The following is a 21,824-nucleotide window of genomic DNA, read 5'->3' as shown; positions in this document are numbered from 1 at the left end:
AATGGAATAAGCTCATCGGTGGAGTGCATGAATACTTGAAAACATCATAGACACATATATCACAAAATCTCTTCAAATACATATAAGAAACCAGTGGGAGTGTCATCCTTTGGCTGATGAAGATTTTTCTCTACATGGCTCAGTGACATTTGTCTCAAATCAAGCAATATGGCATAACTAAGATATTCAAGGGAAAATTAATCAGTTATTATACTGCTGCTCAAACATAGAGGGCACTAGGTGTTACTAGAAGAAGAAGAAGAAGAAGAAGAATATATGTGCTCCCCTCTCATTAGTGCACACTGAAGTAAAAAAAATGGAGAATTTCTAAAGACCAGAGCACAAGTAATGGATCTCTGCATTCTTATTGCATCTTTTCTTATTTCCAAATATTTGACATACTTCTGATTTGATAAGTTTAAAAATTAGTTTAAACAAAGGACACCACTGAAGATGATGGAATTTATATGAATTTTAAATGAAGATTTGCAATACTCATACATTGAATGAAAATGGAGCTTTGAACAAAAGGAAAATAAACAATGTTAGCTCCCACGAGATATGAACTCAGATGACTAGATTCAAAGTCCAGGGTGCTAACAATTACACCATGGAACCTTCACCTAAGCAATAGCATCTACTGAAGTGCACTCATCTTTTAAATGCAAAGAAAAGAAATTCAATACTTTATATATATTATTTCAAGTTTCTAATAAGCTCAGGGATGCAATAGGTATTATGTAGAATATTTGTCCAAAACCAATGATAATATATAAAAAGTAACCTATTTTTTAAAGGAGAAGATAGATACTAGAAACCTAAATGCCTAGGACTAATTTCACTTGGAGCATCACCCCTTATGTTATCCTAGCATTGAATTGACAGTTTTTCTGTATTTCCATATTTGCATATCAGCCACTTACAATTGTTTCAAGCTTTATAACAGAGGACTGCCTTTTTTATAGACCAATGATGAAAGTCTCTTGTGAGTTAAGTCTGATAATGACATCACAATTTGTAAATTAAGCTATAGTATGATTACAGAGTGTAGACTAAATAAAAAGTGCTTTCCTATGGATTGAAGTTTGTATTTTCTTAAGCTTTGCATTCCAAAATGGGCTAGCATTCTTTATTTCCAATGGGCACATTAAGCTACTTCCCCAATATATATTTTTTTGTGTTAAAAGTTATTCATACACAACTTGGTAAAACATACTAAATTTAATACATAATGGATTACATCCTGGGATTATCTTTTTCAACAATCTGTAAATTTACAATTAAAAATTGTGTATTAGATTTTTTAGATTGATTTTGCTTAGATTTGCAAATACTCCTTGTCTAAATTGTCTATTTTTATCCTATTAGTAGATGCCTTAATCTTTGTTATTATCCTATCTAATATTTATTTTTATTTTGTAATGTGGAAAGAAACTGGAGCGTTTTTATGATACCCATGCTTCAAGTGACTCTATGGCTTAAGCTTTTTTTTGAAAAATGAAATGCTATAAAAACAAAATATGATCTGTGCTTTGAGGTACATTTGCCAGTTTTGTGTTTGCAGGCAGTAATATTTGTGGCCTGTTAGCTCAGTTGGTTAGAGCGTGGTGCTAATAACGCCAAGGTCACGGGTTTGATCCCCGTATGGGCCATTTGCTTTTCTTGATGCACAAGAATGGAATAAGCTCCTCGTGGAGTGCATGAATACTTGAAAACATCATAGACACATATATCACAAAATCTCTTCAAATACATATCAGAAGCCAGTGGGAGTGTCATCCTTTGGCTGATGAAGATTTTTCTCTACATGGCTCAGTGACTTTTGTCTCAAATCAAGCAATATGGCATAAGTAAGATATGCAAGGGCAAATTAATCAGTTATTATAATGCTGCTCAAACATAGAGGGCACTAGGTGTTACTAGAAGAAGAAGAAGATATGTGCTCCCCTCTCATTAGTGCACACTGAAGTAAAAAAAATGGAGAATTTCTAAAGACCAGAGCACAAGTAATGGATCTCTGCATTCTTATTGCATCTTTTCTTATTTCCAAATATTTGACATACTTCTGATTTGATAAGTTTAAAAATGAGTTTAAACAAAGGACACCACTGAAGATGATGGAATTTATATGAATTTTAAATGAAGATTTGCAATACTCATACATTGAATGAAAATGGAGCTTTGAACAAAAGGAAAATAAACAATGTTAGCTCCCACGAGATATGAACTCAGATTACTAGATTCAAAGTCCAGGGTGCTAACAATTACACCATGGAACCCTCACCTGAGCAATGGCATCTACTGAAGTGCGCTCATCTTTTAAATGCAAAGAAAAGAAATTCAATACTTTATATATATTATTTCAAGTTTCTAATAAGCTCAGGGATGCAATAGGTATTATGTAGAATATTTGTCCAAACCCAATGATAATATATAAAAAGTAACCTATTTTTTAAAGGAGAAGATAGATACTAGAAACCTAAATGCCTAGGACCAATTTCAGTTGGAGCATCACCCCTTATGTTATCCTAGCATTGAATTGACAGTTTTTCTGTATTTCCATATTTGCATATCAGCCACTTACAATTGTTTCAAGCTTTATAACAGAGTACTGCCTTTTTTATAGACCAAGGATGAAAGTCTCTTGCGAGTTAAGTCTGATAATGACATCACAATTTGTAAATTAAGCTATAGTATGATTACAGAGTGTAGACTGAATAAAAAGTGCTTTCCTATGGATTGAAGTTTGTATTTTCTTAAGCTTTGCATTCCAAAATGGGCTAGCATTCTTTATTTCCAATGGGCACATTAAGCTACTTCCCCAATATATATTTTTTTGTGTTAAAAGTTATTCATACACAACTTGGTAAAACATACTAAATTTAATACATAATGGATTACATCCTGGGATTATCTTTTTCAACAATCTGTAAATTTACAATTAAAAATTGTGTATTAGATTTTTTAGATTGATTTTGCTTAGATTTGCATATACTCCTTGTCTAAATTGTCTATTTTTATACTATTAGTAGATGCCTTAATCTTTGTTATTATCCTATCTAATATTTATTTTTATTTTGTAATGTGGAAAGAAACTGGAGCATTTTTATGATACCCATGCTTCAAGTGACTCTATGGCTTAAGCTTTTTTTTGAAAAATGAAATGTTATAAAAAAAAATATGATCTGTGCTTTGAGGTACATTTGCCAGTTTTGTGTTTGCTTGCAGTGATATCTGTGGCCGGTTAGCTCAGTTGGTTAGAGCATGGTGCTAATAACGCCAAGGTCACGGGTTCGATCCCCGTATGGGCCATTTACTTTTCTTGATGGACAAGAATGGAATAAGCTCATCGGTGGAGTGCATGAATACTTGAAAACATCATAGACACAAATATCACAAAATCTCTTCAAATACATATCAGAAGCCAGTGGGAGTGTCATCCTTTGGCTGATGAAGATTTTTCTCTACATGGCTCAGTGACTTTTGTCTCAAATCAAGCAATATGGCATAACTAAGATATGCAAGGGCAAATTAATCAGTTATATTGCTGCTCAAACATAGAGGGCACTAGGTGTTACTAGAAGAAGAAGAAGATATGTGCTCCCCTCTCATTAGTGCACACTGAAGTAAAAAAAATGGAGAATTTCTAAAGACCAGAGCACAAGTAATGGATCTCTGCATTCTTATTGCATCTTTTCTTATTTCCAAATATTTGACATACTTCTGATTTGCTAAGTTTAAAAATGAGTTTAAACAAAGGACACCACTGAAGATGATGGAATTTATATGAATTTTAAATGAAGATTTGCAATACTCATACATTGAATGAAAATGGAGCTTTGAACAAAAGGAAAATAAACAATGTTAGCTCCCACGAGATATGAACTCAGTTTACTAGATTCAAAGTCCAGGGTGCTAACAATTACACCATGGAACCCTCACCTGAGCAATGGCATCTACTGAAGTGCGCTCATCTTTTTAATGCAAAGAAAAGAAATTCAATACTTTATATATATTATTTCAAGTTTCTAATAAGCTCAGGGATGCAATAGGTATTATGTAGAATATTTGTCCAAACCCAATGATAATATATAAAAAGTAACCTATTTTTTAAAGGAGAAGATAGATACTAGAAACCTAAATGCCTAGGACCAATTGCAGTTGGAGCATCGCCCCTTATGTTATCCTAGCATTGAATTGACAGTTTTTCTGTATTTCCATATTTGCATATCAGCCACTTACAATTGTTTCAAGCTTTATAACAGAGGAATGCCTTTTTTATAGACCAAGGATGAAAGTCTCTTGTGAGTTAAGTCTGATAATGACATCACAATTTGTAAATTAAGCTATAGTATGATTACAGAGTGTAGACTGAATAAAAAGTGCTTTCCTATGGATTGAAGTTTGTATTTTCTTAAGCTTTGCATTCCAAAATGGGCTAGCATTCTTTATTTCCAATGGGCACATTAAGCTACTAGCCCCAATATATTTTTTTTTGTGTTAAAAGTTATTCATACACAACTTGGTAAAACATACTAAATTTAATACATAATGGATTACATCCTGGGATTATCTTTTTCAACAATCTGTAAATTTACAATTAAAAATTGTGTATTAGATTTTTTAGATTGATTTTGCTTAGATTTGCATATACTCCTTGTCTAAATTGTCTATTTTTATACTATTAGTAGATGCCTTAATCTTTGTTATTATCCTATCTAATATTTATTTTTATTTTGTAATGTGGAAAGAAACTGGAGCATTTTTATGATACCCATGCTTCAAGTGACTCTATGGCTTAAGCTTTTTTTTGAAAAATGAAAAGCTATAAAAACAAAATATGATCTGTGCTTTGAGGTACATTTGCCAGTTTTGTGTTTGCTTGTAGTAACATCTGTGGCCGGTTAGCTCAGTTGGTTAGAGTGTGGTGCTAATAACGCCAAGGTCACGGGTTCGATCCCGTATGGGCCATTTGCTTTTCTTGATGGACAAGAATGGAATAAGCTCATCGGTGGAGTGCATGAATACTTGAAAACATCATAGACACATATATCACAAAATCTCTTCAAATACATATCAGAAGCCAGTGGGAGTGTCATCCTTTGGCTGATGAAGATTTTTCTCTACATGGCTCAGTGACTTTTGTCTCAAATCAAGCAATATGGCATAACTAAGATATGCAAGGGCAAATTAATCAGTTATATTGCTGCTCAAACATAGAGGGCACTAGGTGTTACTAGAAGAAGAAGAAGATATGTGCTCCCCTCTCATTAGTGCACACTGAAGTAAAAAAAATGGAGAATTTCTAAAGACCAGAGCACAAGTAATGGATCTCTGCATTCTTATTGCATCTTTTCTTATTTCCAAATATTTGACATACTTCTGATTTGATAAGTTTAAAAATGAGTTTAAACAAAGGACACCACTGAAGATGATGGAATTTATATGAATTTTAAATGAAGATTTGCAATACTCATACATTGAATGAAAATGGAGCTTTGAACAAAAGGAAAATAAACAATGTTAGCTCCCACGAGATATGAACTCAGTTTACTAGATTCAAAGTCCAGGGTGCTAACAATTACACCATGGAACCCTCACCTGAGCAATGGCATCTACTGAAGTGCGCTCATCTTTTAAATGCAAAGAAAAGAAATTCAATACTTTATATATATTATTTCAAGTTTCTAATAAGCTCAGGGATGCAATAGGTATTATGTAGAATATTTGTCCAAACCCAATGATAATATATAAAAAGTAACCTATTTTTTAAAGGAGAAGATAGATACTAGAAACCTAAATGCCTAGGACCAATTTCAGTTGGAGCATCGCCCCTTATGTTATCCTAGCATTGAATTGACAGTTTTTCTGTATTTCCATATTTGCATATCAGCCACTTACAATTGTTTCAAGCTTTATAACAGAGGACTGCCTTTTTTATAGACCAAGGATGAAAGTCTCTTGTGAGTTAAGTCTGATAATGACATCACAATTTGTAAATTAAGCTATAGTATGATTACAGAGTGTAGACTGAATAAAAAGTGCTTTCCTATGGATTGAAGTTTGTATTTTCTTAAGCTTTGCATTCCAAAATGGGCTAGCATTCTTTATTTCCAATGGGCACATTAAGCTACTAGCCCCAATATATATTTTTTTGTGTTAAAAGTTATTCATACACAACTTGGTAAAACATACTAAATTTAATACATAATGGATTACATCCTGGGAATATCTTTTTCAACAATCTGTAAATTTACAATTAAAAATTGTGTATTAGATTTTTTAGATTGATTTTGCTTAGATTTGCATATACTCCTTGTCTAAATTGTCTATTTTTATACTATTAGTAGATGCCTTAATCTTTGTTATTATCCTATCTAATATTTATTTTTATTTTGTAATGTGGAAAGAAACTGGAGCATTTTTATGATACCCATGCTTCAAGTGACTCTATGGCTTAAGCTTTTTTTTGAAAAATGAAAAGCTATAAAAACAAAATATGATCTGTGCTTTGAGGTACATTTGCCAGTTTTGTGTTTGCTTGTAGTAACATCTGTGGCTGGTTAGCTCAGTTGGTTAGAGTGTGGTGCTAATAACGCCAAGGTCACGGGTTCGATCCCGTATGGGCCATTTGCTTTTCTTGATGGACAAGAATGGAATAAGCTCATCGGTGGAGTGCATGAATACTTGAAAACATCATAGACACATATATCACAAAATCTCTTCAAATACATATCAGAAGCCAGTGGGAGTGTCATCCTTTGGCTGATGAAGATTTTTCTCTACATGGCTCAGTGACTTTTGTCTCAAATCAAGCAATATGGCATAACTAAGATATGCAAGGGCAAATTAATCAGTTATTATATTGCTGCTCAAACATAGAGGGCACTAGGTGTTACTAGAATAAGAAGAAGATATGAGCTCCCCTCTCATTAGTGCACACTGAAGTAAAAAAAATGGAGCATTTCTAAAGACCAGAGCACAAGTAATGGATCTCTGCATTCTTATTGCATCTTTTCTTATTTCCAAATATTTGACATACAGATGTAGCCAACTTTATCTTGACTGTTTCTCCGCCGAGACGGGCGTCTAGCCACGCTAATGCGATAGCTGAGTTTCATCACAGGCAGGCGCGTTGAGACGATCTAGATACTCATCATGCATTACACATCTCCACCACTGTGTCGCTAATGCTCCACTAATCCAGTACTTTCGATCGTACAGTATAGCGGCGGATTGATCTACAGCTCTGGCAATACTGTAGGCGTAACGGGAGGCGGTGGAAAAAGTATGGAGTATTGTACAGTACAGTATGTGTATGGAGACGCAACTACAGTAATTGTGTAAAAGGAAGAATGTACAGTACAATGCATAAACACCGTGCTTTTAAAATATATGAGCGTCTGAGTTCGCTAATGCATAATGGGAATGGAGGACTAGCAGGAGGCGGAGGAAACACCGTGCTTTACAAATGCGAGCGTCCGAGTCCTCTAAGGCATAAACCAACAGCAATGGGGCGGGGGCCGGGCGCTGTTTGCAGTACTTTCACACATGAAATTGGAAATCTCTCATGAGGCGTCGTGGGCTAGGGGTGAAGGCTCCCACCTCCCTCGCTGGGAGTCCAGGGTTCGAGACCTGATGTGCTTTCTTTCTTTTTTTTTTTTTTTTCTGTAATAATGCACTGTATTATTTTATTTACATTGTAAGACAGTCAATGGAAGGATGCACACAGGTTTCACATAAATCAAAGTACATCTGCAGGAGCGATTCTTTACGCTAAATGCACCTAAACAGCGGGAATGAAATGAGTGTATTCTGACGCTACCAACTGAGCAAAACAGTACTGTAGATCTTCAGCGTTTGTGTATTGCACAGGACCTGAATTTCCTCCCTGTGCAGGCCCCCAGGGGGGAAGGGCGATGGGGGTAGGGGGGAGACGATGGAAAATACTGTGCCTTTGAAATGCAATTACAGTACATGAGCGTCCGAGTACACTACGGCATACTGTAAACCAACACCAATGGGAAGGAAGTGCCAACCTTATTTTTAATGTGTTCCCGTGACATTCACTTTAAAAAAAAAAAAATTCTCTCCAATACAGTACATCCAATGGAAGGATGCACACAGGTTTCACATAAATCAAAGTACATCTGCAGGAGCGATTCTTTACGCTAAATGCAACCTACAGTACGGTACTGTAAGTGAGCAAAATAGTACTACAGTGGGCGTTTGTGTATTGCACATGACCTGCATTCCCTCCCTGTCTACTGCATGATCTGTGCAGGCTCCCATGGGGGAAGGGCAACAGGCTAGCAGGAGGCGGAGGAAAACACCGTGCTTTACAAATGCGAGCGTCCGAGTCCTCTAAGGCATAAACCAACAGCAATGGGGCGGGGGCCGGGCGCTGTTTGCAGTACTTTCACACATGAAATTGGAAATCTCTCATGAGGCGTCGTGGGCTAGGGGTGAAGGCTCCCACCTCCCTCGCTGGGAGTCCAGGGTTCGAGACCTGATGTGCTTTCTTTCTTTTTTTTTTTTTTTTCTGTAATAATGCACTGTATTATTTTATTTACATTGTAAGACAGTCAATGGAAGGATGCACACAGGTTTCACATAAATCAAAGTACATCTGCAGGAGCGATTCTTTACGCTAAATGCACCTAAACAGCGGGAATGAAATGAGTGTATTCTGACGCTACCAACTGAGCAAAACAGTACTGTAGATCTTCAGCGTTTGTGTATTGCACAGGACCTGAATTTCCTCCCTGTGCAGGCCCCCAGGGGGGAAGGGCGATGGGGGTAGGGGGGAGATGATGGAAAATACTGTGCCTTTGAAATGCAATTACAGTACATGAGCGTCCGAGTACACTACGGCATACTGTAAACCAACACCAATGGGAAGGAAGTGCCAACCTTATTTTTAATGTGTTCCCGTGACATTCACTTTAAAAAAAAAAAAATTCTCTCCAATACAGTACATCCAATGGAAGGATGCACACAGGTTTCACATAAATCAAAGTACATCTGCAGGAGCGATTCTTTACGCTAAATGCAACCTACAGTACGGTACTGTAAGTGAGCAAAATAGTACTACAGTGGGCGTTTGTGTATTGCACATGACCTGCATTCCCTCCCTGTCTACTGCATGATCTGTGCAGGCTCCCATGGGGGAAGGGCAACAGGCTAGCAGGAGGCGGAGGAAAACACCGTGCTTTACAAATGCGAGCGTCCGAGTCCTCTAAGGCATAAACCAACAGACCTTTCAGAAATCTCCTGATAATTTGCTCTCCGTTTCTGCCTTCGAAAACTTCTTCACAGGCCATACTGTTCCAGCTCATTGACACAGTTTCGTCATACAGTATTTGACCGGTAATTCTTTCATTTACGGTTTACAATTATTTATATACAGTACTGTACTGTACGTAAATGATGAATGTCCCTGTGCATTGCTCCATGGCCTGTACAACTTATCCCGGTGTATTTTAAAATGTATACCATCTCTCACTACATATCCGAGCGCTGCCACGTGCTGGGAGTTCACGGTCGGCGGCCATGTTGTCAGGTTGCTAAGCGATCCAGCTCGGTATACCGTAATGTGCATAGACCTCGCTTATCCCAATGTAATTGAGCTAGGGGATTGTGACGCTCCTTCAGCATTGCCCCCTGAACTGTGAAATGTATGCCATATTGTATCTCACTACATATCCGAGCGCTGCCACGTGCTGGGAGTTCACGGTCGGCGGCCATTTTGTCAGGTTGCTAAGCGATCCAGCTCGGTATACCGTAATGTGCATACAGTAGACCTCGCTTATCCCAATGTAATTGAGCTAGGGGATTGTGACGCTCCTTCAGCATTGCCCCCTGAACTGTGAAATGTATGCCATATTGTATCTCACTACATATCCGAGCGCTGCCACGTGCTGGGAGTTCACGGTCGGCGGCCATGTTGTCAGGTTGCTAAGCGATCCAGCTCGGTATACCGTAATGTGCATAGACCTCGCTTATCCCAATGTAATTGAGCTAGGGGATTGTGACGCTCCTTCAGCATTGCCCCCTGAACTGTGAAATGTATGCCATATTGTATCTCACTACATATCCGAGCGCTGCCACGTGCTGGGAGTTCACGGTCGGCGGCCATTTTGTCAGGTTGCTAAGCGATCCAGCTCGGTATACCGTAATGTGCATACAGTAGACCTCGCTTATCCCAATGTAATTGAGCTAGGGGATTGTGACGCTCCTTCAGCATTGCCCCCTGAACTGTGAAATGTATGCCATACTGTATCTCACTACATATCCGAGCGCTGCCACGTGCTGGGGGTTCACGGTCGGTGGCCATTTTTTGTGTGCATAGAACTCGCTTATCCACATAGGCCCCTGTGTTTTTAACTACTATATTGAGATGCACATTTCTAGGCCTACAGTATTTAATATACAGTAAGCAGCATTGTTGTTAGGCAATAATTGAAGAATTTACATACAGTACTGACATGTACTGTATGTAATGCTTGTACATCATGTCAGTCGACCCTTATGCTGTACACTACTGTAAGTCTCACAGGGCCCATGCACTTCCAAGGAGGGTTATTTACTGTACTGTATCTGTTTCATACAGGAAACTAATTGCAGTCCATAACACTGAAGTTGTATTTTCAGTACTGTACAGTATACAATACTTAAATTTGAACATCAGGTACTGGATAGTAAACATGTACAGTATTAACTTCTATCATAAAACTCTTATGCATTTTCAGATGTGTAAATTTTAGACTACAGTATTCACAAATGTTTTCTCTCCATACAGGAATTATAGTTGGACAACATGCCAGTAACTATCAACAAAACGATGAGCAAGATAATCGCCAACATGAAAAAAGAAAATAAAACCATCAAAGAGATCCATGCATGGCTCAAGGAAAGTGGCATTATAGTCACTTTAGAAACGGTGCGCTATCATGCATTCGAGAGAACAACGCCCAGATTTGTATTTCCTACAAAATGCACATGGTACGTACTGTACACTACTGTAATGTTTAAATGACTTGCTTTATACCATAAACAATTTTTTTGAAATAAAATTAAAACTTCATCAATTGTAACTGTGATTGTGCTGTTCATGAATTCATATTTTTCATACTGTATTGTACTGTAGGAGAGTGCAACAAATTGTGGAGGAACTAACTCGTGAGGATGATGAGCGTACTGCTCTGCAAATAAAACGAATTCTCCATTCCAAGTATGACCTGGACATATCGGCCACCAGCATCAGAAGGATGCGACGGAAAATGGGATGGACCTTTGGCGCAACAAGGTAAAATACTGAAAGCAGTATAAACCATACAGTAAATGCACTGTTAATAATCCCTTGATACGTGATATAATAATGCCATAAATCATTATACAGAGTGTGTACTTTATACTATATACAGTATGTGTGTGTGTATATACTGTATATACAGTATTCTATCCCAAAAGAGATACCTACTGTATAGGCACTCAGAGACAGCAATGAAGCATTGCCGGCTTATTGTGATGATTACATACTGTATACTCTGTGTGTGTGTTTGTGTGTATGTACAGTATGTATATATATATTACTCTGTATGTAACTTAATGTACTGTATGTACAGTTTAATGTATACAGTAGGTATATAATACAGTATACTGCACATACAGTCTACTGTATATACAGTAATCTGTAAATCTGTAATTTCATAACTGTATCTGATTTCATTATTTTTGGCTCTTCACAGGATATCTCCAATGATAAGAGATGTGAATAAAGAAAAGAGAGTGGAACAGGCACGGCGATGGATTGAGAGTGGTGAAACATTTGATGATGTCATTTTCACAGATGAATCGTCTGTTGCCCTTGAGCGGTTCTCCAGAATGTCATTCAGGAAACGTAACCATATCTCTTTAAAACCACGCCCAAAGCATCCATTGAAAATCCATGTATGGGGAGGCATATCACGATTAGGAGCTGGTCCCCTATTATTTTTCGAAGGTACAGTACAGTACTATACTTTATTCTGTGCCTGTGTTCTGTAAAAATACATGTTGTACTGTAGAGTACGTGTAACTGCACAATAAAAGGAGTTGCTTATTAATGAACAACATTTTTTGATTTCTGTAGGAATCATGGATAAGAAATATTTCCAAGAAACAATAGTAGAGAAATGTATGGTGCCATTTGTGAATAAATATTACCCAACTCACCATAGGATATTCCAAGACAATGATCCTAAACACTCCGCCTCAGCCAAATTTATGGAAGAGAAAGGTATGAATTGGGAACGCACACCACCAGAGTGAGTATTCTTTCAACAGTGTACAAGTAAAATTTTGGATAGCACTCTAGTACTGTAAAAAAAAATTTTGTTTAATAAACAGTACAATATTGTATGTTTAATTTTCTCTATTTACTGTAATGTACTGTAATTAATTTTTTCTATACGCTTTTTTTTTTTTTTTAATTAGATCACCAGACATGAACCCAATCGAATTAGTGTGGGCTCAATTGAAGAGGTACGTTAGGAGTGTTGCAAAGCCAACAACAAAACAGCAACTGGTGGATGGGATAAAGAAATTTTGGCTAGAAGTACTCACACCTGAACATTGTAATAATTATATAAATCACCTGTATAAAGTATTACCTGTTGTAGTTGAAAGAAATGGTCAAGCCACAAATATGTAGTTCTGTATTTTCTGTTTAAAATTTTAAATTGGTGCATTATTAAAAAAAATGATAAAATTGCCTTTGTCTGATTATTGCATAAACTAATGTAGAATATTATACAGTAGTAATGTTATTGATGTGTACTGTATGAACAGTTATTTTCAGTTTTATAAGTCCTGAATAAGAGTACTGTACATTTTGATCAGTGCAGTACATGGAATCGGATGTTGTAATACTTTATTTTTACATTAATATTGATGTTTTTCCAATAAATATTCAATTTTACAGTATGGTACGGTACAGTACATGAGGGTACCTGTACAGTATGATACGTCATTATGGGGGAGAAATACTGTATCCACTAAATGTACAGTAAAATGTTTTTTTCTTATTACAAACACACAAATGCATCTCAGATGGAAATATGCTATACACAGCAGACAGCTTATGGTGACAGAACTTCCCTACTGTATCCCCACCCATAGTCGTGGTATATTTTAGATTGCCTAATGAGACACTCCTGCAGCATTGCCAATGATTCATGTAAAACCTGTGTGCAAACAGTATCTGTATTGAATGCAAAGTACAGTAAGAGTACAGTATACAGTATTATCAGAGCCAAACCTGACCAACATGATGCCCTAGGCTAGATTTTGGCTGATGCCCTCTTGCACAGATGCTACGTAGTTCCGCCTCTAACCCTGCACCCCTTTCCCAGCACCATCACCCATTTTGGTGCTCCTACCCCCTATAATCTAAATAAGAACAATGTGCACATTTAGTGCCAGCCCAAAACAGTGTACAGTATGTTCTTGCTGGGAAGGGGCATGGTAACACAATAATACCCGAAGATGAAATGACACAACACAGTACTGCAACTTTATTCACATTATATCATGCAGTGGTGTCTCTTATTCTCATGACATCATATCATAGTACCACATTACTCCTAACAGTAATGCCCCTTATTCACATTACACCCCACCACATTCATCTTTATTTACATTAGACCACAGGTTCTCAAACTCAGTCCTCAGGACCCCACACAGTGCAGGTTTTGCAGGTCTCACAGAATCACAAGTGAAAAAATTAGCTCCACCTACTGTATGGACCTTCTAAAATGTGTCAGTTAGTAATGAATACATCTGTGCACTTGCTGGTTTACCTGCAAAACATGCACTGTGTGGGGTCCTGAGGACCAAGTTTGAGAACCACTGCATTAGACCATGCAGTAGTGCCCTTTCCTTATGTTACACCAGAAAATATTGTAGTACACCTTATACACATACAGTACAGTAATGCCACACATTAGTAATGCATTTCATATTTAAATTTTCTGATTTAATTTCATAGAGCCGCAGTCACTCACAGAATATAGGCATGTACTGTAGCATCTCATTTTATTCTGCAGAAGCTGATTATTCCCGTTTGGCTAGTTTGCCGCCTCTGTACAGTACAGTATATCACAATAGAAAAAAGTTATAGTGTCAGTGAAAAAAGCACCTCATGACAGATACTGTACACAAGCTCATGTCTAAATACTGTATACTGTAAGCAGTGACATTAAGGGGTACAGTACTGTATATGCAATTGCAGTCGAATTCCGGAAGGAATACGGAAAAAATGGACACGGGATCCCCCATCTTTTTAGAACCAGCACCGGGCTCTGCGCCTGGTCCTGGTGCAAAAAATAAGGGGGACAAAAAAAGCGTAGGGGTTCCCCATATTTTTTGAATCAGCACTGGGCTCCACTAGCTGGACAGATAATGCACAGCCGGGGGAGACTTTTATACAGGTCCCTGCGGCCATGGAATTAAATACCCAACTAGTCACACCTGGCCGGAGTACCCTGGAGGAGTGGGGGCCCCTTAAATCAAGGGGACCCCCCTCCAGCCACTCGATTATCTCTATCACCCCTGTGTATTGTAGCTAGGGGATTGTGACGCTCCTTCAGCATTGCCCCGTAGCCTGCAAAATCTGTGCTGTTATTTGCTCCATAGCTGAGTGCCTCCTAGGAGCTACTGTAGGAGTCACAGGCGGTAGCCATTTCAATTGAGTCTGCCCTGCTATAGAATTGTACAGGTATGTGTACATTACCGTACGGTGCATAGAACCTTTACAGTAGAAACTCTCCTGCAGCTTTGGCCTGCTTTACTGTATGTACTGTAAAACTTGTGTTTTGTCAGTTTGCTATGCGACCGAGCCCGGTGTAACGTACTGTACAGTACTGTAATGTGCATAGACCTCGCTTACAGTATCTCTGTGTATTTTGGCTAGGGGATTGTGACGCTCCTTCAGCATCGCCCCGTAGCCTGCACAGCTTATGCCATTTCTCATTCCATACCCAACTGCTGCCTGCCACGAGGTGGGGGTTCAGGAGGTGGGGGTTCATGGGTAGTGGTCGTTTTGACAGTGTGCTATGCGATTGAGTCCGGTGTACCGTAATACTGTATGCAATCCTACAGTAGCTTATCCCTCCCCTGTGTATTTTGGCTAGGGGATTGTGACGCTCCTTCAGCATAGCCCCATAACCTGCACAAGGGTTCAGGGGCGGCGGCCATTTTGCCAGTGTGCTACAGTATGTCATCGAGTCCGGTGTACCATAATATGCATACTGTGTATTTTAGCTAGGGGATTGTGACGCTCATTCAGCATTGCCCCATAGTCTGTACAATCTGGACTATTACTTGCTCCGTAGCCTAGGGCCTCTGTGGGGCAAGGAGTCATAGGTGGTAGCCATTTCTATTCAGTCTGCCCAGCTACAGAATTGTATGTGTACTGTGTACGGAGCATAGTACCTTAACCTGCATAGAACCTGCAGATTATGGTACACCGGACTCGATCGCATAGAACCGCTCATGCAGCTACTGTATGCCCTGGTTTGCAGTATGTGAATAAAAAAAATAATAAAGTGTCTGAAAAAAACTACAGTAACATGCATTCGTACAGTACTTAAGGAATCGAACCCTGGACTCTGAGTATAGGAAGCGAAACACTTCACCACTTCGCCGCAGACAAATGTATAAATCCGTTGGTTTTGATTATGCTGTAATGGCTACGGGATTAGGACGATAACACTGTAGAAAATTCCTAATCTTGAGAGGCAATAGTGAACTTGTAACACACATCCATTTGCGACAGTGTACACTACTGGTTTTACAGTACTGTGTTTTGTCTGCGGGACTTGCACGCTCACATACAGTATTCATAAAGTATTGTAGATGGATCATATACTGTATGCTGTACTACTGTATTTGCGTCGGTGTCGTACTGTATATACTGTACAGTACTGTATTAAATAATGCAGCGTAATGAGTACAGTATTTGCTGTATGCAGCGTAATGAGACGCCTTAGTAAAGTAGTCCTTATTATGTATGTCAGTATTGTATTTTACGGGAGACCACACGCATGCGCAGTGGTGATTGTAAAAAGCGACATCTGGTGGCTGATCGCAGGTATTACACGTAAAGGTAACGCCAAACGTCAAATGTCTGTCTCCGTGCGATTAGATAGCCTCTCTGTGGCTAGGCGCGCCTCGCTACGCCACAGTACGCTGCGTATGGTCGAACGGGCCAACCGCCGCGGCCACTCAAGATAAAGGTGGCTACATCTGTACTTCTGATTTGATAAGTTTAAAAATGAGTTTAAACAAAGGACACCACTGAAGATGATGGAATTTATATGAATTTTAAATGAAGATTTGCAATACTCATACATTGAATGAAAATGGAGCTTTGCACAAAAGGAAAATAAACAATGTTAGCTCCCACGAGATATGAACTCAGATTACTAGATTCAAAGTCCAGGGTGCTAACAATTACACCATGGAACCCTCACCTGAGCAATGGCATCTACTGAAGTGCGCTCATCTTTTAAATGCAAAGAAAAGAAATTCAATACTTTATATATATTATTTCAAGTTTCTAATAAGCTCAGGGATGCAATAGGTATTATGTAGAATATTTGTCCAAACCCAATGATAATATATAAAAAGTAACCTATTTTTTAAAGGAGAAGATAGATACTAGAAACCTAAATGCCTAGGACCAATTTCAGTTGGAGCATCACCCCTTATGTTATCCTAGCATTGAATTGACAGTTTTTCTGTATTTCCATATTTGCATATCAGCCACTTACAATTGTTTCAAGCTTTATAACAGAGGACTGCCTTTTTTATAGACCAAGGATGAAAGTCTCTTGTGAGTTAAGTCTGATAATGACATCACAATTTGTAAATTAAGCTATAGTATGATTACAGAGTGTAGACTGAATAAAAAGTGCTTTCCTATGGATTGAAGTTTGTATTTTCTTAAGCTTTGCATTCCAAAATGGGCTAGCATTCTTTATTTCCAATGGGCACATTAAGCTACTTCCCCAATATATATTTTTTGTGTTAAAAGTTATTCATACACAACTTGGTAAAACATACTAAATTTAATACATAATGGATTACATCCTGGGATTATCTTTTTCAACAATCTGTAAATTTACAATTAAAAATTGTGTATTAGATTTTTTAGATTGATTTTGCTTAGATTTGCATATACTCCTTGTCTAAATTGTCTATTTTTATACTATTAGTAGATGCCTTAATCTTTGTTATTATCCTATCTAATATTTATTTTTATTTTGTAATGTGGAAAGAAACTGGAGCATTTTTATGATACCCATGCTTCAAGTGACTCTATGGCTTAAGCTTTTTTTTGAAAAATGAAATGTTATAAAAAAAAATATGATCTGTGCTTTGAGGTACATTTGCCAGTTTTGTGTTTGCTTGCAGTGATATCTGTGGCCGGTTAGCTCAGTTGGTTAGAGCATGGTGCTAATAACGCCAAGGTCACGGGTTCGATCCCCGTATGGGCCATTTACTTTTCTTGATGGACAAGAATGGAATAAGCTCATCGGTGGAGTGCATGAATACTTGAAAACATCATAGACACATATATCACAAAATCTCTTCAAATACATATCAGAAGCCAGTGGGAGTGTCATCCTTTGGCTGATGAAGATTTTTCTCTACATGGCTCAGTGACTTTTGTCTCAAATCAAGCAATATGGCATAACTAAGATATGCAAGGGCAAATTAATCAGTTATATTGCTGCTCAAACATAGAGGGCACTAGGTGTTACTAGAAGAAGAAGAAGATATGTGCTCCCCTCTCATTAGTGCACACTGAAGTAAAAAAAATGGAGAATTTCTAAAGACCAGAGCACAAGTAATGGATCTCTGCATTCTTATTGCATCTTTTCTTATTTCCAAATATTTGACATACTTCTGATTTGCTAAGTTTAAAAATGAGTTTAAACAAAGGACACCACTGAAGATGATGGAATTTATATGAATTTTAAATGAAGATTTGCAATACTCATACATTGAATGAAAATGGAGCTTTGAACAAAAGGAAAATAAACAATGTTAGCTCCCACGAGATATGAACTCAGTTTACTAGATTCAAAGTCCAGGGTGCTAACAATTACACCATGGAACCCTCACCTGAGCAATGGCATCTACTGAAGTGCGCTCATCTTTTAAATGCAAAGAAAAGAAATTCAATACTTTATATATATTATTTCAAGTTTCTAATAAGCTCAGGGATGCAATAGGTATTATGTAGAATATTTGTCCAAACCCAATGATAATATATAAAAAGTAACCTATTTTTTAAAGGAGAAGATAGATACTAGAAACCTAAATGCCTAGGACCAATTTCAGTTGGAGCATCACCCCTTATGTTATCCTAGCATTGAATTGACAGTTTTTCTGTATTTCCATATTTGCATATCAGCCACTTACAATTGTTTCAAGCTTTATAACAGAGGACTGCCTTTTTTATAGACCAAGGATGAAAGTCTCTTGTGAGTTAAGTCTGATAATGACATCACAATTTGTAAATTAAGCTATAGTATGATTACAGAGTGTAGACTGAATAAAAAGTGCTTTCCTATGGATTGAAGTTTGTATTTTCTTAAGCTTTGCATTCCAAAATGGGCTAGCATTCTTTATTTCAAATGGGCACATTAAGCTACTTCCCCAATATATATTTTTTTGTGTTAAAAGTTATTCATACACAACTTGGTAAAACATACTAAATTTAATACATAATGGATTACATCCTGGGATTATCTTTTTCAACAATCTGTAAATTTACAATTAAAAATTGTGTATTAGATTTTTTAGATTGATTTTGCTTAGATTTGCATATACTCCTTGTCTAAATTGTCTATTTTTATACTATTAGTAGATGCCTTAATCTTTGTTATTATCCTATCTAATATTTATTTTTATTTTGTAATGGGGAAAGAAACTGGAGCATTTTTATGATACCCATGCTTCAAGTGACTCTATGGCTTAAGCTTTTTTTTGAAAAATGAAAAGCCATAAAAACAAAATATGATCTGTGCTTTGAGGTACATTTGCCAGTTTTGTGTTTGCTTGTAGTAACATCTGTGGCCGGTTAGCTCAGTTGGTTAGAGTGTGGTGCTAATAACGCCAAGGTCACGGGTTCGATCCCGTATGGGCCATTTGCTTTTCTTGATGGACAAGAATGGAATAAGCTCATCGGTGGAGTGCATGAATACTTGAAAACATCATAGACACATATATCACAAAATCTCTTCAAATACATATCAGAAGCCAGTGGGAGTGTCATCCTTTGGCTGATGAAGATTTTTCTCTACATGGCTCAGTGACTTTTGTCTCAAATCAAGCAATATGGCATAACTAAGATATGCAAGGGCAAATTAATCAGTTATTATATTGCTGCTCAAACATAGAGGGCACTAGGTGTTACTAGAATAAGAAGAAGATATGAGCTCCCCTCTCATTAGTGCACACTGAAGTAAAAAAAATGGAGAATTTCTAAAGACCAGAGCACAAGTAATGGATCTCTGCATTCTTATTGCATCTTTTCTTATTTCCAAATATTTGACATACTTCTGATTTGATAAGTTTAAAAATGAGTTTAAACAAAGGACACCACTGAAGTTGATGGAATTTATATGAATTTTAAATGAAGATTTGCAATACTCATACATTGAATGAAAATGGAGCTTTGCACAAAAGGAAAATAAACAATGTTAGCTCCCACGAGATATGAACTCAGATTACTAGATTCAAAGTCCAGGGTGCTAACAATTACACCATGGAACCCTCACCTGAGCAATGGCATCTACTGAAGTGCGCTCATCTTTTAAATGCAAAGAAAAGAAATTCAATACTTTATATATATTATTTCAAGTTTCTAATAAGCTCAGGGATGCAATAGGTATTATGTAGAATATTTGTCCAAACCCAATGATAATATATAAAAAGTAACCTATTTTTTAAAGGAGAAGATAGATACTAGAAACCTAAATGCCTAGGACCAATTTCAGTTGGAGCATCACCCCTTATGTTATCCTAGCATTGAATTGACAGTTTTTCTGTATTTCCATATTTGCATATCAGCCACTTACAATTGTTTCAAGCTTTATAACAGAGGACTGCCTTTTTTATAGACCAAGGATGAAAGTCTCTTGTGAGTTAAGTCTGATAATGACATCACAATTTGTAAATTAAGCTATAGTATGATTACAGAGTGTAGACTGAATAAAAAGTGCTTTCCTATGGATTGAAGTTTGTATTTTCTTAAGCTTTGCATTCCAAAATGGGCTAGCATTCTTTATTTCCAATGGGCACATTAAGCTTCTTCCCCAATATATATTTTTTTGTGTTAAAAGTTATTCATACACAACTTGGTAAAACATACTAAATTTAATACATAATGGATTACATCCTGGGATTATCTTTTTCAACAATCTGTAAATTTACAATTAAAAATTGTGTATTAGATTTTTTAGATTGATTTTGCTTAGATTTGCATATACTCCTTGTCTAAATTGTCTATTTTTATACTATTAGTAGATGCCTTAATCTTTGTTATTATCCTATCTAATATTTATTTTTATTTTGTAATGTGGAAAGAAACTGGAGCATTTTTATGATACCCATGCTTCAAGTGACTCTATGGCTTAAGCTTTTTTTTGAAAAATGAAATGTTATAAAAAAAAATATGATCTGTGCTTTGAGGTACATTTGCCAGTTTTGTGTTTGCTTGCAGTGATATCTGTGGCCGGTTAGCTCAGTTGGTTAGAGCATGGTGCTAATAACGCCAAGGTCACGGGTTCGATCCCCGTATGGGCCATTTGCTTTTCTTGATGGACAAGAATGGAATAAGCTCATCGGTGGAGTGCATGAATACTTGAAAACATCATAGACACATATATCACAAAATCTCTTCAAATACATATCAGAAGCCAGTGGGAGTGTCATCCTTTGGCTGATGAAGATTTTTCTCTACATGGCTCAGTGACTTTTGTCTCAAATCAAGCAATATGGCATAACTAAGATATGCAGGGGCAAATTAATTAGTTATTATATTGCTGCTCAAACATAGAGGGCACTAGGTGTTACTAGAAGAAGAAGAAGATATGTGCTCCCCTCTCATTAGTGCACACTGAAGTAAAAAAAAATGGAGAATTTCTAAAGACCAGAGCACAAGTAATGGATCTCTGCATTCTTATTGCATCTTTTCTTATTTCCAAATATTTGACATACTTCTGATTTGATAAGTTTAAAAATGAGTTTAAACAAAGGACACCACTGAAGATGATGGAATTTATATGAATTTTAAATGAAGATTTGCAATACTCATACATTGAATGAAAATGGAGCTTTGAACAATAGGAAAATAAACAATGTTAGCTCCCACGAGATATGAATTCAGATTACTAGATTCAAAGGCAAGGGTGCTAACAATTACACCATGGAACCCTCACCTGAGCAATGGCATCTACTGAAGTGCGCTCATCTTTTAAATGCAAAGAAAAGAAATTCAATACTTTATATATATTATTTCAAGTTTCTAATAAGCTCAGGGATGCAATAGGTATTATGTAGAATATTTGTCCAAACCCAATGATAATATATAAAAAGTAACCTATTTTTTAAAGGAGAAGATAGATACTAGAAACCTAAATGCCTAGGACCAATTTCAGTTGGAGCATCACCCCTTATGTTATCCTAGCATTGAATTGACAGTTTTTCTGTATTTCCATATTTGCATATCAGCCACTTACAATTGTTTCAAGCTTTATAACAGAGGACTG

General features: G+C 37.0%; 7 non-coding genes across 7 annotated transcripts; all 7 read left to right on the top strand.

Annotated features, from left to right (window-relative positions):
• Positions 1-1,578: 1,578 nt before the first annotated feature.
• TRNAI-AAU (transfer RNA isoleucine (anticodon AAU)) lies at positions 1,579-1,652 on the top strand. The gene has a single exon. It is a non-coding gene; the product is annotated as a tRNA-Ile (tRNA).
• A 1,586-nt stretch (positions 1,653-3,238) lies between these two features.
• On the top strand, positions 3,239-3,312 carry TRNAI-AAU (transfer RNA isoleucine (anticodon AAU)). Its single transcript has one exon. It is a non-coding gene; the product is annotated as a tRNA-Ile (tRNA).
• A 1,586-nt stretch (positions 3,313-4,898) lies between these two features.
• On the top strand, positions 4,899-4,971 carry TRNAI-AAU (transfer RNA isoleucine (anticodon AAU)). Its single transcript has one exon. It is a non-coding gene; the product is annotated as a tRNA-Ile (tRNA).
• A 1,586-nt stretch (positions 4,972-6,557) lies between these two features.
• TRNAI-AAU (transfer RNA isoleucine (anticodon AAU)) lies at positions 6,558-6,630 on the top strand. Its single transcript has one exon. It is a non-coding gene; the product is annotated as a tRNA-Ile (tRNA).
• Positions 6,631-17,467: 10,837 nt separating this feature from the next.
• TRNAI-AAU (transfer RNA isoleucine (anticodon AAU)) lies at positions 17,468-17,541 on the top strand. The gene has a single exon. It is a non-coding gene; the product is annotated as a tRNA-Ile (tRNA).
• A 1,585-nt stretch (positions 17,542-19,126) lies between these two features.
• Positions 19,127-19,199, top strand: TRNAI-AAU (transfer RNA isoleucine (anticodon AAU)). The gene has a single exon. It is a non-coding gene; the product is annotated as a tRNA-Ile (tRNA).
• Positions 19,200-20,786: 1,587 nt separating this feature from the next.
• TRNAI-AAU (transfer RNA isoleucine (anticodon AAU)) lies at positions 20,787-20,860 on the top strand. Its single transcript has one exon. It is a non-coding gene; the product is annotated as a tRNA-Ile (tRNA).
• Positions 20,861-21,824: the final 964 nt, after the last annotated feature.

Source organism: Pseudophryne corroboree, chromosome 11 (genome assembly GCF_028390025.1).
Source record: "Pseudophryne corroboree isolate aPseCor3 chromosome 11, aPseCor3.hap2, whole genome shotgun sequence".
Classification (NCBI taxonomy): Eukaryota; Metazoa; Chordata; class Amphibia; order Anura; family Myobatrachidae; genus Pseudophryne; species Pseudophryne corroboree.
Note: the sequence above shows the minus strand (reverse complement) of the source record. Positions and strands in the feature narration are given on the sequence as shown.